General features: G+C 41.9%; 1 protein-coding gene across 1 annotated transcript in view; it reads right to left on the minus strand.

Annotated features, from left to right (window-relative positions):
* spop (speckle type BTB/POZ protein) overlaps nt 1–10,018 on the minus strand; it is a 146,008-nt gene extending 135,990 nt beyond the window's left edge. Inside the window, exon 1 of the mRNA XM_085783411.1 lies at nt 9,945–10,018. The gene's annotated coding sequence lies outside the window, so the exon portion shown is untranslated. The remainder of the gene's footprint in view (nt 1–9,944) is intronic.
* Nucleotides 10,019–11,074: the final 1,056 nt, after the last annotated feature.

Here is an 11,074-nt window from a genome sequence, read left to right on the forward strand (position 1 = left end):
ATGTGAGCCACGGCAGAGCTGCTGGAGCTGCTAATCAAACCATTTGGACGGGTCGTCGTTTTTCCTCGTGTTTTTAAATGCCAGATAATATCAGCAAATCTGGATCTGACTTTTTCGGGCGGTGACACTTTTGACCAACTGTGTTGTTGTCGCCGCCTCTAATTCGTATTCAGATGGCGTCCTCCCGGTCACAAGTTGTGCTGAGCAGCCTGGCAGAGACCGGGGAGACCTGACCAGTTCAAATCACAGGTCCAAACTCAGCGTGCATGCATGATTTAAATACATCTAAATGGCAGATGGCAAAGAGAGCCGGCTCGTGTCTGCACGGCTTCCAAGACGAGAAGAAGCAGTGATGTAGAGGAGGAGGAGGGGGGGGTGGAGGATGGGGGATGGAGGAGGATGAGCTGTGTGCATGCAGCTCGAGTGAGGAATGGCTTGGCTCGTCTTTAAGATTACTTTTCCTCTTAAAACATTCACTTCATCTGTGTCACTCCTGCTCCCGCGACTTGTTATTGGAAAATAGCTCGGCGCAGGAGCGTTGGAAAACCATTCGACGGCGGTGGCGGCAGCACTGTCTGCATCAGTCACACGCTGACACGCACATACACACAGAAAATACATTTCATCCTCCATATCCGCAACAGCCAATAGCACTGGCAGGCATTTGCGACCCCAATCCATATTTCAATTTCCCTTCTCTCATGCAAACTAATTCAATACTTGTTGCCTTATTCCCTCACAAGCGATCAGCAATGTGAGAAATGAGCTTCTTCTCTTGCTGCATCTATAAAAGGCCCAATCAGAAACATTTTTTGAGGAAGGAAGGTGGATTGGTGGGGAGGGGAGGGGGTGGGGGGGCTGCGCCTGTATCAATTACATCTTAGTAGGCACACACAGGCAGGCAGAGCGCTGGATGTGACGTCTGTGGATGAAAAATATGGGATAGAAAACATGCATCCACATTTTCTGTTCTCAGCTCACATTTAAAACTCATTTTCCAACATCACAGGCTGACGGCGCTCAGAAGAATCAGAAGAGCTGAAGCACTGGTGGAGTTAAACCAGTTAAATGAGTATTAAGCTAATAGTGGGACGTCAGAGAGGAATGAGACGACACACACACACACACACACACACTGGATGTTCTCCTAATTTTAACTGATTTTAGAGGTGAGAATCAACAAAGGCCCAACAATGTGATTTTATCGCGATTTTAAACATTTGTCCTGAAAGGAAAATGTCAACATCTGAAGATAAAAGTCAGTCTGTTATTCTTATCATTTAGATACTTCTTGTTACAAAATGTGATTATAAAGATGGCAAATTGACCAACACAGTCTTTAAGAGTACTCATTTCTTACTTAGTATTCAGGTATTCATATTATCAATTTGCATAATAAAATATCAATAGTTGGCATCTGTGTATTGATACAATTGGCCACACAAAATATCACAATGCTACACTTGATGATTAAAAATTATAATCTTCCACTAGGACCGAAAAATGTTTTGCACGTTTGTAGGAACGATTTCAGAAACGAGATCTCGCGAGATCTCACAGAAACAGTGTGTGTGTGTGTGTGTGTGTGTGTGTGTGTGTGTGTGTGTGTGTGTGTGTGTGTGTGTGTGTGTGTGTTAACGGAGGTCCGCGGCGGGTATAGCCACAGTCACATGGTACCAGTAAGGAGAAGTGACAGCGTGTGGCGGTAAGCGGTACCGAAGTTAAACTCACCCACCCATAAAAGACGTGCTAACCCACTTGCCAAGTGGTCACTGACCTCTTGTGTGTGTGGCCGCCATGTTTGCGAACTGAAAAATTAGCGACATCCGATTAAATAAATTACGATTCGTTACCAGGGAGGGTCCGATTAAGTAAAATAACAATACTGACACAGCTCACCTGAGGATTGTTTGGACAAATACTCGTTTGCGATAAAGCTTTCATCAGGCCACGCCCACTTTTGATCACACACATCTAAAATCTAAAAAAAAGTTGGATTCATGTTAAAACAAGTATCACGTGTCGCCTTCATTCTAACAACGACAATCAGTGCAGTTTTGTGAAATAACGTGATCATGTCTCTCACACAAAAGCCGGGGACAGAAATGCCAGAGAGCCGTCGGCTGCTGCGGCGCCACCGGCCAACACTTCCTGGAATCGATCCACCGACACAGCTCAGGAGACAGACCGGCCGCCGTGACAACAGCAGCCAGCCAAGTTCTGGAGGGAAGTGGGGATTTTTACGTATATTGCTGTTCAATCAGTGCAGAGCAGAGAAACTCAGTTAGAGCCTCTACAACAGATCTGTGATCTGTGACGACGAGTGAACGTTTGATTTACTAACTGCTGCAGCCGCGTCTCCACCTCCCACCCCCTCCCGTGGCACCGTCGCCAAACAGAAGGAGAAATTTCCCACTGGCACAGAGACAAATAAGAAAATGAGTGTAAACAGACACTATAGGTGGGTGAAGCAGCAGCAGCAGTGGTGGTGTTTGTGTTTGTTAAAACTCTACTATATAGATCCTCACAGATCCACTGTGGACGCTCCAACCAACGCCCAGGAGTCTGACCGGCTCCTCCAACTACAAACAAAGCAGCAGCAGCAGGTAATAGCCACAAATACAGGGAAAGGGAAAAGGGAAGGAAGGAAGGAAGGAAGGAAGGAAGGAATGGAAAAAGGATTGTGGAAAGAAGGAAGGGAAAATGAAGGAAAGAAAGATGGAGGGAGATGGAAGGAACAGATCAGGTCAATTTGGGTCAAAAAGGAAGGAAGAAGTAAGGAAGGAAGGAAAAGGGAAAAGGGAAGGGAAAAAGGAAGGAATGAAAGAAAAATGGCGGGACAGAACAGATTAGGTCAAGGAAGGAAGCAGAAGGATGGACGAAGGGAAAGAAGGAAGGACAGAGGGAAAGATGGGAGGAAAGAAAGAAGAGAGAAATGGAGGAAAGATAGATTGAGGGAGGGAACAAATTGGGTCGAAAAGGAAGGAAGACGTAAGGACTAGGGATGTCACGATTACTTGTTTTCACAATTAATCGTGGTATTAAACCCCACAATTAATTAATCGTAAAGATTCCTAAATACCGCCACTTTCCCAAAAAGATTATGTCGGAACCATATCGGCAGATGTGCGCCAAAGTAAAGGTAAATGCACAGATACTGGTCCACTTAACACTGAATTTGTACGAATTTAAATGCTAGCGTGTCATTTTTAATTAAAAAAAGGCAAAACAAAACAAAAAACGATTAAAATAAACACAAACATTTGGTATAGATGACAATTCATGACCTGAATATTTCAAACACTTCCCCTGGGGATTAATAATCGGTCATATTAATAGATACTTCTAAACAATGAGTAATGTAATTATATTTTACACATTCATAGTGTTGTGAAATTAATTAATGCATAATAATCGTGATAATCGTTAATACCGTGATTATTTCTCTGACAATAATCGTACCAAGAAAATCTATAATCGTGACATCAGGACAAAGGGAAAGAAGGAAGGAAGCAGAAGCAGCAGTGGTGGTGTTTGTGTTTGTTAAAACTCTACTATATAGATCCTCACAGATCCACTGTGGACGCTCCAACCAACGCCCAGGAGTCTGACCGGCTCCTCCAACTACAAACAAAGCAGCAGCAGCAGGTAATAGCCACAAATACAGGGAAAGGGAAAAGGGAAGGAAGGAAGGAAGGAAGGAAGGAAGGAAGGAAGGAAGGAAGGAAGGAAGGAAGGAAGGAAGGAAGGAAGGAAGGAAGGAAGGAAGGAATGGAAAAAGGATTGTGGAAAGAAGGAAGGGAAAATGAAGGAAAGAAAGATGGAGGGAGATGGAAGGAACAGATCAGGTCAATTTGGGTCAAAAAGGAAGGAAGAAGTAAGTAAGGAAGGAAAAGGGAAAAGGGAAGGGAAAAAGGAAGGAATGAAAGAAAAATGGCGGGACAGAACAGATTAGGTCAAGGAAGGAAGCAGAAGGATGGACGAAGGGAAAGAAGGAAGGACAGAGGGAAAGATGGGAGGAAAGAAAGAAGAGAGAAATGGAGGAAAGATAGATTGAGGGAGGGAACAGATTGGGTCGAAAAGGAAGGAAGACGTAAGGACTAGGGATGTCACGATTACTTGTTTTCACAATTAATCGTGGTATTAAACGCCACAATTAATTAATCGTAAAGATTCCTAAATACCGCCACTTTCCCAAAAAGATTATGTCGGAACCGTATCGGCAGATGTGGTGCCAAAGTAAAGGTAAATGCACAGATACTGGTCCACGTAACACTGAATTTGTACGAATTTAAATGCTAGCGTGTCATTTTTAATTAAAAAAAGGCAAAACAAAACAAAAAACGATTAAAATAAACACAAACATTTGGTATAGATGACAATTCATGACCTGAATATTTCAAACACTTCCCCTGGGGATTAATAATCGGTCATATATATTAATAGATACTTGAAATATTTTGTGTAAACTGAGTAATGTAATTATATTTTACACATTCATAGTGTTGTGAAATTAATTAATGCATAATAATCGTGATAATCGTTGATACCGTGATTATTTCTCTGACAATAATCGTACCAAGAAAATCTATAATCGTGAAAGGGAAAGAAGGAAGGAAGCAGAAGCAGCAGTGGTGGTGTTTGTGTTTGTTAAAACTCTACTATATAGATCCTCACAGATCCACTGTGGACGCTCCAACCAACGCCCAGGAGTCATCCGGCTCCACCAACTACAAACAAAGCAGCAGCAGCAGGTAATAGCCACAAATACAGGGGGCTTAAAGCGGCGACAGGTTTACGAGGCCCGAGCGGCCGCTACGACTCCATTCCTGTCAGATTCTATTAGCTCGGCCCCTCCGCCACTAGTCGTGTGTTTCGATTGGCTCTTGGCCGATTCCCAGCAGCAGTTACAGAAGAAGCTCCCTCCTCCTGCATGCTGTAAATAAACCGAATGGCTGCATCCTGTAGTGTTATGAAGAGGAAGAGGAGGAAGGAGGAAGGAGGAGGGGGGGAGAAGTTGGGGGGGTTGTAAAGAAGAAGATCTGACAGAGTGGTGGTTGGTTGAATAGTTTAATATACAGCAGCGGAGCCGGGTGGACACAGTCGAGCAGAGGGAGAGAGCTCGGCTCACATCAGTGTAAAGGGTTTAAATTTGACTAGTGTTTAAGAAGAACACAAGCAGCCAGGCGAGGAAAGCACTGTTAAATCAAGACAAGTGGTTTCACTCTGCTCCACACACACACATACACACACTGCTATAAACAAAAAGGAAAGTGTGTGTATGTGTGTATCTGTGTGTGTGTTTGTGCGTGTGTCTGCCAGCTGCCAGGTGCAACTCTAAGGAAAGGCCACCTGTCTAATAACCGTTTTTGATGCATACAGCTCAGCAATATGAGACTGAGCATCTGGCCTGTCCCCTCCACACTGATCTTGTTAACAGCACGAGTATCAGTGTTGTTGCATATTGAATTTATTTCACTGGTTTAACTAAATAGGTTTTTGCATCAACACCCCAACAAAAACACGGAAAAAAACAAAAAACAAACATAATTTTGTGTTTTTTCTAATCTAACCTATTAAAGCTTTGATTGCGGTGCAGTTCTTGACTTGGATGTTGGATGTTTTCTGCACACACAGGATTTGTTGGCTGTTGTCCACTAAGAAAAAAAAAAACAAAAAAAAAGGGGGTGATTTGATTTGAGCTACTTTAAAACCAAGTCACTTCCACTTTATAAAACCAAAACACCCCCAGAGTAAAACACACACACACACAGTGGATTTGTAGATTCTAGTAACAATTATTAAAAAATGCAATGCTCCAAATGCTGCAGTTAAATTAGTTTTTTTATGGCTTTTGAAATGGCCTTTGAAAAAACAGTGGGAAATAATACATTTTCTTGTATAGATAAAGAAAAAAAAAACATAATAGTGGATTGTAGCTGAGCGTGCTGAGAGAAGAAAGGCCAGCAGGGCTGCTCGCACAATGAAATGACAATCAACCAGGTGTTATACTTTGAATTTTGAAGAGCGAGAACTAAACAAATATAAAGAAACAAAGTGTTTTCTCAGACACACACATATATATTTATGTATATTGCTGATTGTACAGCAGCGTTTTGACTTCCAGGAGAAAACACACACGTGCAATTAATAATTACTGTAACAACGGCTCTGTTCTGCTGTCGAGGAGTTTTATACGAGGGTTGCTGGGTGTTGTGTTCGTCCTGCACATCCTCCCACAGCAGCTCAAACTCTGAAGTTGTTAAACTACTATTATCACCATCATCATCATCTTCATTTTTATTATTATTATCATAGTCATCATCACTACAGTGGCCCTGAGAGCTCCCTGATGCTCTGCAACTTCAGAAAACACATAAAAATAAACAAAAAAATACTGCAAATTCAGTCGTCCAACACAACATGAAATGTTTCCACGGGACAATAAAAAGTTATGAACCGAGCAGGGAGTTCATGTTCGGTGGCCGTTTGTGAGAGCGTCACCTGTTCTTCTGAAGTTTTGAACACTTTTGTTCATTTAACCCTCCTGTTGTCCTCCTGGGTCAAGGAAGGAAGGAGGAAAGGAAAGATGAGAGGAAAGAAGGAAGGGAGAAATGGAGGAAAGATAGATGAAGGAAGCAATAGAAAAAGGATTGTGGAAAGAAGGAAGGGAAAAGGAAGGAAAGAAAGATGGAGGGAGGGAGGGAACAGATCAGGTCAATTTGGTCAAAAAGGAAGGAAGAAGTAAGGACGAAGGGGACGAAGGAAGGAAGGAAGGAAAGAAGGTAGGAAGGAAGGAAATGGGAATGGAAAAAGGAAGGAAGGAAAGAAAGATGGAGGGAGGGAACAGATCAGGTCAACTGGGTCAAAAAGGAAGGAAGAAGTAAGGACAAAGGGAAAGAAAGGAAGGAATGGAAAAAGGATTGTGGAAAGAAGGAAGGGAAAAAGAAGGAAAGAAAGATGGAGGGAGGGAACAGATAGGGTCAAGGAAGGAAGCAGAAAGATGGACAAAGGGAAATAAGGGAGGAAAGAAGGAAAGGAAAAAAGATTGTGGAAAGAAGGAAGGGAGAAATTAAGGAAAGAAAGATGGAGGGAGGGAGCAGATTGGTTCAAGGAAGGAAGGAAGGAAGGGAAAGGATTGTGGAAAGAAGGAAAGAAAGAGGGAAGGATGGAGGAAGGGAACAGATTGGGTTAAACAAAGATCCTCTATGCAGAAGATGCTGCACTTACAGTTTCTGTCTCCTAAAGGCTTCCACAGAGTCGAGGCCACACACAACACTGCGCCATGACAGAAAGCATTTGTGCGTGATCGTTGTGATCACTTTGTCAAAACGTAACAACAACAACACACACACACACACAACTAAACGCCCCACGGTTTGAAATCTGCAGCTTGTTTTTATCCGTGAGTTTAATATCTGATCAACTCTAGTAAAAGATGGTATCAGTTTAATAACACTCTCTGATTTCCCAACAAAAACCTGCTCCATGATAAAACAACAAAGAAACGTTAATTTTAATCTCAGTAAAAGTTTTTTAAATTCGTAATTTCACAAAAAATACGGTGCTGAAAACTTGTGAACCTGGAAAGCGTCGGTGGAAACAGAATAAAGTTCATTTTCTCCTGAAAAACGTCTCTGAGTTTTATTTCAGTGACTATCAAGCAAAAAGAAAAAATCTGATCTTGTTCACTCAAACCCGCTGCCTCGTCTCATTTAAATGTGTTTTCTCAGGCTGCACTGAGCTGACCCCTCTGGGCCACCGTACATCAGCTATTTTGAACAGTTATGCAATATATTTCTTTATTATTTCCCAGCAGGTGCATCGCATCCTGTTTTGAAGGGTAATTCTGTTGAACTGTAGGAAAATGTGTGTTATTTTTCTTCAGCAGACGAAGTTGCGATTTTAATAAAAACCAGACGATTAAAGGTCGTGAACTCGTGAGTCCAGAATTCCTCTTTAGCGGTGGCGGTGACTTAAAGAATGTGTTTGACGGCGAAAATGAGAAAAATGCAAAAAGTGTCGTCTCTGACATAACTGAGATTTTCATCCACAGACTGAATCAAACAAGACTCCCATTCACTGCATTTCTAAAACTCCCACATGCCTCCTCCTCCTCTACTCGTGCACATACTGTACCGTACGGCGCAAGACATGTTTTTTTTTTTATCAATGCAACATTGTGGGAGTTATGCCACTTTAATGCAACACAATGTGGAGTCAATAAATACACAGATGTGCAATAATCAATACACGGATGTGCAACGTCAATCAACCTGCTGCTTGTCTGTAACTTCACTTAAAGCCCCAGTATGTGACTTATTTGGCTTTTTATTAGCAAAAATCAAATGTTGCTTTCATAAATACGTATTGAACACTGAAATCGAATCACAGCCGCATACAAATGAAAGCTTTCTCGTACCTTAGAATGAGTTGTTACAAGTCGTTACAAACACATAAGTGGGCGACGCACCGAACCGAGGCCGCCATGTTGCATCGCCATTTTTTACGTTGAGTGGCAGCGTGACCGTCGGTACGCCATAGGTATCGTAGGTAACCACGGAAACTCAGCGGAGCTGTGGGCTCGGCCTGTTAAAACTGTCACCACTGTGTAGTGTGAGGAAGGACGGAGGCGCTGGTGTTGCATTCAGGTGCAGTCAGGCAGACGGCCGTCGGCAAACCGACTGGATGTCATTTTACTCGACGAGAGAAAGACGGTAAAACATGGGTCAGGTAAACAATACCACATCACCATGACAACGTATTGTCACGCCTGTATTGTTTTGCCTCGTGCTGGCGGACCACTTGTTTACATAGACGCTTGTTTATCCTGTTACATGCAGCGTATGTTGTCTGTCTGACGTCTGCCCGATTTCACGTGAATGCAACATCAAGAATACGTTCAGATATGCAACCGCACCGCTAGATGGGGGGAATTCCTACATACTACACCTTTAATTGACTTAATTGCATGATCAGATTTCTCCTGTTTTAGTGCCTTTAAGCTGTTTTTCTGTTTGTTTTTAGGATTTTATTGATGACTTTTAAGAGTCTTCACAACCTGGCTCCAGATTATGATAGTTTGTTTAACATTTTTGTGTTGTTTTGTTATAGTTTTATACAACTAATGATATACTGTAACGCACTCTGTAACTTTGATGTATAAATAAAGCTTATTATCCAATTAGACTGAGCTCAAGTCTTAATAGTGAGTTAAATCAGTCACTGATCCCTGAGTCTCTGTTCTCCCTGACACTTCATCATCAGTGTCTCTGAGGCTCCAGTCCACTTCACCACCAATTAACATCCACACGTGCAACAGCAGCAGCAGCAGAGTCAACATCAGGACTTGATTCAGTCTGCATTGCAGTGGCCTCTCTCTGCTGGACTCAGGGTGCAACAACCTGCAGCTGTCCTGCACTGCAGCATGGGGAGGGATGCAACTGAGGGAGAGAGAGGGGTGGAGGAGGAGGAGGAGGGAAACTATTGTGGTGGTCACTATTTGGCAGGATACTCAGGCTGAGGCGGGGGAAGCTGAGGAAACATGCTTTCTGAGAGCTGGCTCACTATTTTGCAAGTGCATGTGGAGATTTTTATGTTTCCACTGATATATATATATATATTTTTTTTTAATGCAATGTCCGTAAATAAATGAACAAAAAAACATTAAACAACAAGTAGCAGCTGAAAGGTCCTCGACAGCTTCTCCACACACACACACAAACAGCGAGAGAGAGAGAGAGACACACACACACACACACACACACACACACTGACCTGCTAACATTAGCATGTTAGCGGCTAACACCGGAGCTCCGTTAAAAAGTGAAAACCGGCGTCAAACCGCGGACAAACTGCTGACGTGCGTCACGGCGACGGTAACATGACAGCGTGACAACAACACGTTCAGGTAGAGAGCATCATGACACAGCGTGTAAACTCACCTTTGTCTCGCAGTTCAGCAGAAAGGGATGAAGGATTTTTTTGACAAGTGTCTGTTTTCACTGCACTTCCGGGTGAGGGCGTGACGTCGACCGACGCGTCATCAGCGTTTGGCCATGCTGGGATTGTTTTGGTTTTTGACTCTGAACGTTTCACTGGGAAAAACATAAAGATGTGTAGTTTTACCTCATCTAGACGATTACTGTCGGTGATACTGAGGCTGTGGAGAGGTTATAGACAAGAATGTTGTTTATAGAGAGGATTTAAATAAAGATAAATTAATGTGAAGAAGGAAAACTTCAATTAATCAATCAATCAAGCTTTATTTATACAGTCAAAATTCAATTTAAAGTGTTTTGCAAGTGATTGAAAGAAATACAAACTGAAACTGATATAATATAAAAAATATATCCTGGATCATTTGAAATAATAATATTATTTAAAAAATAATCTAATATAATTAAAGAAGATAATAGCTTACATCATAACAAACATAAATCCTCACACAAAAATGATAAAATCATAAAACAGTAAAAGTCTTAAACATTTAAAAGTATCGGTATTTCTCTAGCTCCTCTTAGATTTTTGCATTATATCAAGAAATATACCAGAGAACAGTTGTAGAAAATATTCAGATCATTTACCACAGAAGCAATGATACGCCCTGAACTTGATCAGAGAACTATTAAAGAATTAAAAGAACTCATTATAGCCCCTGTCAGGGAAATGTTATCAAATTGATTAAACCATTTTTACTTTATTATTTAACTATTATTGTCTGAAAGCATTTTATTGCTGCTTCTAGTGGAGGTGAAGTTAAGTTTATGCATCGTAAATATTGATTAGCTGTACTACTTAAGATGATCACCATGTACTATAATAGAACATGCCTCCTGGGCACAGACCCAGGGGCTCAGAGGTTTGAAGTGACTGTTTTATTTTAGTTAAAAGTCGAGATTGTGTTTTTGATCCAGATCAGAGCTTCTTCATATCGAGTATCTGCCAACCAAACCAGACCAAATCAATCCAATCAATATCTGCACAGTGTAGTGACTCTGTAGTTTGATTAGATCACAGTCTGTGAACCGGCGGCTGCACCCGAGGGGTCGAGTTGATAGAGGCGGAGAATTAC

The sequence above is a fragment of the Trachurus japonicus genome, chromosome 8 (genome assembly GCF_045865225.1).
Source record: "Trachurus japonicus isolate A0001 chromosome 8, Traja_1.0".
Taxonomy (NCBI): domain Eukaryota; kingdom Metazoa; phylum Chordata; class Actinopteri; order Carangiformes; family Carangidae; genus Trachurus; species Trachurus japonicus.